This window comes from Ranitomeya variabilis, chromosome 4 (genome assembly GCF_051348905.1).
Source record: "Ranitomeya variabilis isolate aRanVar5 chromosome 4, aRanVar5.hap1, whole genome shotgun sequence".
Taxonomy (NCBI): domain Eukaryota; kingdom Metazoa; phylum Chordata; class Amphibia; order Anura; family Dendrobatidae; genus Ranitomeya; species Ranitomeya variabilis.
This window is the reverse complement of record NC_135235.1, coordinates 25,471,345-25,478,344: the sequence shown is the minus strand read 5'-3', so window position 1 is coordinate 25,478,344 and position 7,000 is coordinate 25,471,345.

Sequence of the window (7,000 nt, the reverse complement as noted above, 5' to 3'; positions counted from 1 at the left end):
CTAAGGTGTCTGTGCATCAGGTGGGAGGCAGGTGGTCTGTGGGGGTCTTCCGTACATCAGCACAGAAAAAGGGAACGCTGCAGGCGGGGTAATGTTAGAAGTAAGGAGCATTCAAGGGAACGTTCCACCTGAGAGCCGACTGCAGAAATAGAAGTGTATTGATCACCTATATCCATGCACAGAGCGCCGCCTCCTCCTCCCTTGTAGGAAGGTTCTTATTCTTCAGTGATAGTCTTCTGCGATGGACGGGAAGCTGCAGGGACTCTGATTGCAGAGGTACAATCGATTCCATTGTATTAGGAAGCTGCACACGATCACAGGCTGGAGCGCGACTCTCAAGCTTTACATGTAATGCCACCAATATCCTCTGGATGGCACTGCTCTATTAGGAAAACCCATTATACATTGTAAAAGGGAAGAAATGTCGCGCGTCGTTAGGTAACTTGTCATTACGCTCAGACTGCGCTGCGGACGGCCGCTCACTAGACGAGAAGACGCCTGTTTGACAGAATCACTATTAAATGCTGCTTAGAAATCAATGGCTTATAATAATGCAGTAGTGTTGTAAGTGTAATGGCTGATAGCAGAACGCACTAGATTTTATAAATCTCCACAGTTTTAGGATGTCTAAGCAAATTCCCAACAATCATATCCTTGTTTCTAAAGCTAAGAGTGACTGTACAATACAGCTGAGATGACGGCCATCGGCCGAATGTGTTTGCTGTGTCGATTAAAGAGGATATAAGCAGCTGCCAGGTGACGCTTATCTCTGGAGGAAACTAAGGATCGGACAAACAATAATCCTCAAGGTCACCATAGATATTAGACTAAAGTCGGTCAATATTGCCGGGTTCCGCTGACCGTCTAATGTGTATGGGGGTGCTGGCCAACTGATGGCCTGGAAAGATGTTGATCGGATATGTCCGATAGTGGGCTGCCGATCGCATCGTTCTCCCAAAGATAAGCTGTCGGTGGTCGTGTTAGCCGGTCTAAGGGAGAGTTGGCTACAATGGCTGTCAAACAAAGGATCGTTCATTGTTAGATGTTCCCTGGCTGCAGTTTGTTTAAAAAAAAATAAAATACAAAAAACACCTGCGCTTCACTTAACCTCCCCAGGTCCAGCGCTGAGTCTGCTAAAGTGCCCCATGTTTATATTTATTGTCACAATAACCGCACTGCAACCAACCTCACTGATTGTCTGCAGTGTTGTCGATATGACGGCAGCGCTGCAGACCATAACAGATCACGGGAGCAGCGGTGGAGACTCGATTCTTGTCCTGGTGAGGGTGAGTAAAGCACAGTTTGTTATTAAGCTGCACCTATGAATGTTTTTTTCTGAAAGGAGAAAGCCAGCCCCTTTAATGACGGGTTTACACTACACAATCGGCGGCGTTAAATAACTTCCAAATGGCGGTAGATTAATAGTTCGTTAATACAGGACCCACAGAACAGTAATAGATCCGTTTGCATATACTCTTGTTATTCTCGGCAGCATGTTTACACGAGACGCTGTGCTGCTGAGCATGATGACTTCTAAGTCAGCCTAAAAATAATTTAAGGCAATGAGTGTTTTTTTTTTTTTTTTCTTCATCGGGTGATCGGCTGCTTGTATCCATGAGTTACAACGCTTTCCTAATAATCGTACGGGGTAAATGCACCCGAAGCTGGCTTACAAATCATCGTTCTCTGCAGCACATAGTCACATGTACACGTGCTGCCTAGAATGCCAGTCTGCCCACCTATCATTCTGTGCACATCATAAGAGACGTCCGTCTGTCTAAACAGGCTACTAATCAACCCCCTGATCGGATGATTACCGTCAGGGGTCGTAGAGTGTGAACAAGCCTCAAAGTGAGGATTCTCCTCTGGTGCCAATAAATATCATCCACGAAGAGCCTTCACCATAGACCATCATAAAGGGTCTGCCAATGTGGGTCACGGTCCAGCAGAAGGAGGGGGTCGCCTTCTATAACCTCAGTAGAGACCTTGGTGCGTTGGCAGCTTGTCTGATTATTTGGATAAACACCGATGTGGAACAATTTCTGATCCGTGACAATTTTCATACTCTGGCGAGATAATCCTGACACACCCGACTGTACAAGAGACCATAACAGCTCCGTATTGGTACAACGCAGACCGGCCGGGGGCCATGTGCAAATGATTTAACTGCAAAAGTGCTGAACAGATTACACCAACAATGTGCCCGGTCTGTCATACTGTGGCTGAGAGGAAGATTCATTAACGAGAAACAAACGCTGTGTGTAGATCTACTGATTATGTATCCTAAAGGAGCTCACTGCGCAAAACTGATGGTGATGTTTAGTAACTACTATAATACTGCCCATTACATACAAGAATATAATTACTATAATACTGCCCCCTATGTACAAGAATATAACTACTATAATACTGCCCCTATGTACAAGAATATAACTACTGTAATACTGCTCCTATATGTACAAGAATATAACTACTATAATACTGCTCCTATGTACAAGAATATAACTACTATAATACTGCCCCTATGTACAAGAATATATCTACTATAATACTGCTCCTATTTACAAGAATATAACTACTATAATACTGCCCCTATGTACAAGAATATAACTACTATAATACTGCTCCTATGTGCAAGAATATAACTACTATAATACTGCCCCCTATGTACAAGAATATAACTATTATAATACTGCCCCTATGTACAAGAATATAACTATTATAATACTGCCCCTATGTACAAGAATATAACTACTATAATACTGCTCCTATGTACAAGAATATAACTACTATAATACTCCTATGTACAAGAATATAACTACTATAATACTGCCCCCTATGTACAAGAATATAACTATTATAATACTGCCCCTATGTACAAGAATATAACTACTATAATACTGCTCCTATGTACAAGAATATAACCACTATAATACTCCTATGTACAAGAATATAACTACTATAATACTGCCCCTATGTACAAGAATATAACTACTATAATACTGCTCCTATTTACAAGATTATAACTACTATAATACTGCTCCTATGTACAAGAATATAACTACTATAATACTGCCCACTATGTACAAGAATATAACTACTATAATATTGCTGCTATGTACAAGAATATAACTACTATAATACTGCCCCTATGTACAAGAATATAACTATTATAATACTGCCCACTATGTACAAGAATATAACTACTGTAATACTGCCCACTATGTAGAAGAATATAACTACTATAATACTGCTCCCTATGTACAAGAATATAACTACTGTAATACTGCTCCTATTTACAAGAATATAACTACTATAATACTGCCCCCTATGTACAAGAATATAACTACTATAATACTGCTCATATGTACACGAATATAACTACTATAATTCTCCCCTATGTACAATAATATAACTACTATAATACTGCCCACTATGTAGAACATAACTACTATAATACTGCCCCATGTACAAGAATATAACTACTATAATACTGCCCCCTATGTACATGAATATATCTACTATAATACTGCCTCTATGTGCAAGAATATAACTACTATAATACTGCCCCTATGTACAAGAATATAACTACTATAATACTGCCCCGTATGTACAAGAATATAACTACTGTAATACTGCTATGTATAAGAATATAACTACTATAATACTGCCCCTATGTACAAGAATATAACTACTATAATACTACCCCTATGTACAAGAATATAACTACTATAATACTCCCTATGTACAAGAATATAACTACTATAATACTGCTCCTATGTACAAGAATATAACTACTATAATACTGCCCACTATGTAGAACATAACTACTATAATTGTTATGATCCTAGTGGTAGAGGATCTCAGGAGTTGTAGCTAAGTCCGCAACCACAAAAACCAGCTCATAGGGAGGTAGTAACTTGGCTGACCGCATACCTGATCCTAGCACAAACAACTAGAAGCAGCCGGGGAACGTGCCTACGTTGGTTCTAGACGTCTCGCACCAGCCGGAGAACTAACTAACCCTTTCAGAGAAAATAAGACCTCACTTGCCTCAAGAGAAAGGACCCCAAAGTTAATATACAAGCCCCCAACAAATAATAACGGTGAGGTAAGAATAAAAGACAAACGTAAGTATGAACTAGATTTAGCAAAGAGAGGCCCACTAATTAATAGCAGAAAATAGGAAGCGGACTTATGCGGTCAGCAAAAACCCTACAAAAATATCCACGCTGAATATCCAAGAACCCCCGCACCGACTAACGGTGTGGGGGGAGAATATCAGCCCCCTTAGAGCTTCCAGCAAAAACAGGAATCACATTTTGTACAAGCTGGAACAAAATAAGAACAAATGCAATAAACCAAAATAAGAAAGCGGACTTAGCTTTTCTTGCAAAAATCAGAGGACCAGGAGTCAGGAGAAAACAGACATAGACTGATTACATCGATTCCAGGCACTAGACTGAGCTTCCAGGAAGTCTAAATAGGAACACCCAAGGCCTAACGAACCAGGTGGGTACCAACCTGGAGAAAGACAATCAAAGTGTCATACCGCTAGTGATCACAAGAGGGAGCCAAGAAATACAGTTCACAACATATAATACTCCTCCCTATGTATAAGAATATAACTACTATAATACTGCCCCTATGTACAAGAATATAACTACTATAATACTGCCCCTATGTACAAGAATATAACTCCTATAATACTGCTCCATATGTACAAGAATATAACTACTGTAATACTGCCCACTATGTAGAAGAATATAACTACTATAATACTGCTATGTGCAAGAATATAACTACTATAATACTGCCCCCTATGTACAAGAATATAACTATTATAATACTGCCCCTATGTACAAGAATATACTATAATTCTGCTCCTATGTACAAGAATATAACTACTATAATACTGCCCCTATGTACAAGAATATAACTAGTATAATACTGCCCACTATGTAGAAGAACTTAACTGTCACGGGGTCCTTCTCCGATACCACACAATCAACAGAGCTAGAGAATAGTAAACAATCCCAAGACCTTTATTTAGGCAAAAATACGAAAGGTCCATATACGATCCACCACACAAAGGATAAAATAGTCCAGAAGCCGAATGCAGTTCAGTAACAGGATAAAAGTCCAACAATCCAGCAGACTGAGGATAGCATAGTCCATATACTCTTCTTTCTCTTGGAGATGCTGTGAACACATCATAGTTCCACACAGGACTGATCTGTGTCTCACCGCCCTGATATTTACAAGTCCCTCTCCTCATTCACAGGTCAGGAGGGGTAAGGTCTCAGGGATTTATTGTTTCAACAAGCTAGGTCAACATGTCATTAGCATATTAGCAAACAATACAGTGCTGTGGGGGCTGATATCAGATGGCAACAACAGCCATTCACCAATTAGCAAATAACTCATCCTACAAAAGAACACCATGAAAATAAGTAAAATAGAAATATACACAAAAATATTATCCACATACCATATCCCACCATCACAATAACTACTATAATACTGCTCCTATGTACAAGAATATACCTACTATAATACTGCTCCTATGTACAAGAATATAACTACTATAATACTGCCCCTATGTACAAGAATATAACTACTATAATACTGCTCCCTATGTACAAGAATATAACTGCTATAATACTGCTCCCTATGTACAAGAATATAACTACTATAATACTGCCCCTATGTACAAGAATATAACTGCTATAATACTGCTCCCTATGTACAAGAATATAACTACTGTAATACTGCCCCTATGTACAAGAATATAACTACTATAATACTGCTCCCTATGTACAAGAATATAACTACTATAATACTGCCCCTATGTACAAGAATATAACTGCTATAATACTGCTCCCTATGTACAAGAATATAACTACTATAATACTGCCCCTATGTACAAGAATATAACTACTATAATACTGCCCCTATGTACAAGAATATAACTGCTATAATACTGCCCCCTATATACAAGAATATAACTACTGTAATACTGCCCCCAATGTACAAAAATATAACTACTATAATACTGATCCCTATGTACAAAAATATAACTACTATAATACTGCTCCTATGTACAAGAATATAACTACTATAATACTGCTCCTATGTACAAGAATACAACTACTATAATACTGCTCCTATGTGCAAGACTATAACTACTATAATACTGCCCGCTATGTACAAGAATATAACTACTATAATACTGCCCCTATATACAAGAATATAACTACTATAATACTGCCCCTATGTACAAGAATATAACTACTATAATACTGCTACTATGTACAAGAATATAACTACTATAATACTGCTCCTATGTGCAAGAATATAACTGCTATAATACTGCCCCTATATACAAGAATATAACTACTATAATACTGCCCCTATGTACAAGAATATAACTACTATAATACTGCTCCTATTTACAAGAATATAACTACTATAATACTGCTCCTATGTGCAAGAATATAACTGCTATAATACTGCTCCCTATGTACAAGAATATAACTACTATAATACTGCTCCCTATGTACAAGAATATATCTACTATAATACTGCCCTCTATATACAAGAATATAACTACTATAATACTGCCCTCTATATACAAGAATATAACTACTATAATACTGCCCTCTATATACAAGAATATAACTGCTATAATACTGCCCCTATGTACAAGAATATAACTACTATAATACTGCTCCCTATGTACAAGAATATAACTACTATAATACTGCCCCTATGTACAAGAATATAACTGCTATAATACTGCTCCCTATGTACAAGAATATATCTACTATAATACTGCCCCTATGTACAAGAATATAACTGCTATAATACTGCTCCCTATGTACAAGAATATAACTACTATAATACTGCCCCTATGTACAAGAATATAACTGCTATAATACTGCTCCCTATGTACAAGAATATAACTACTATAATACTGCCCCTATGTACAAGAATATAA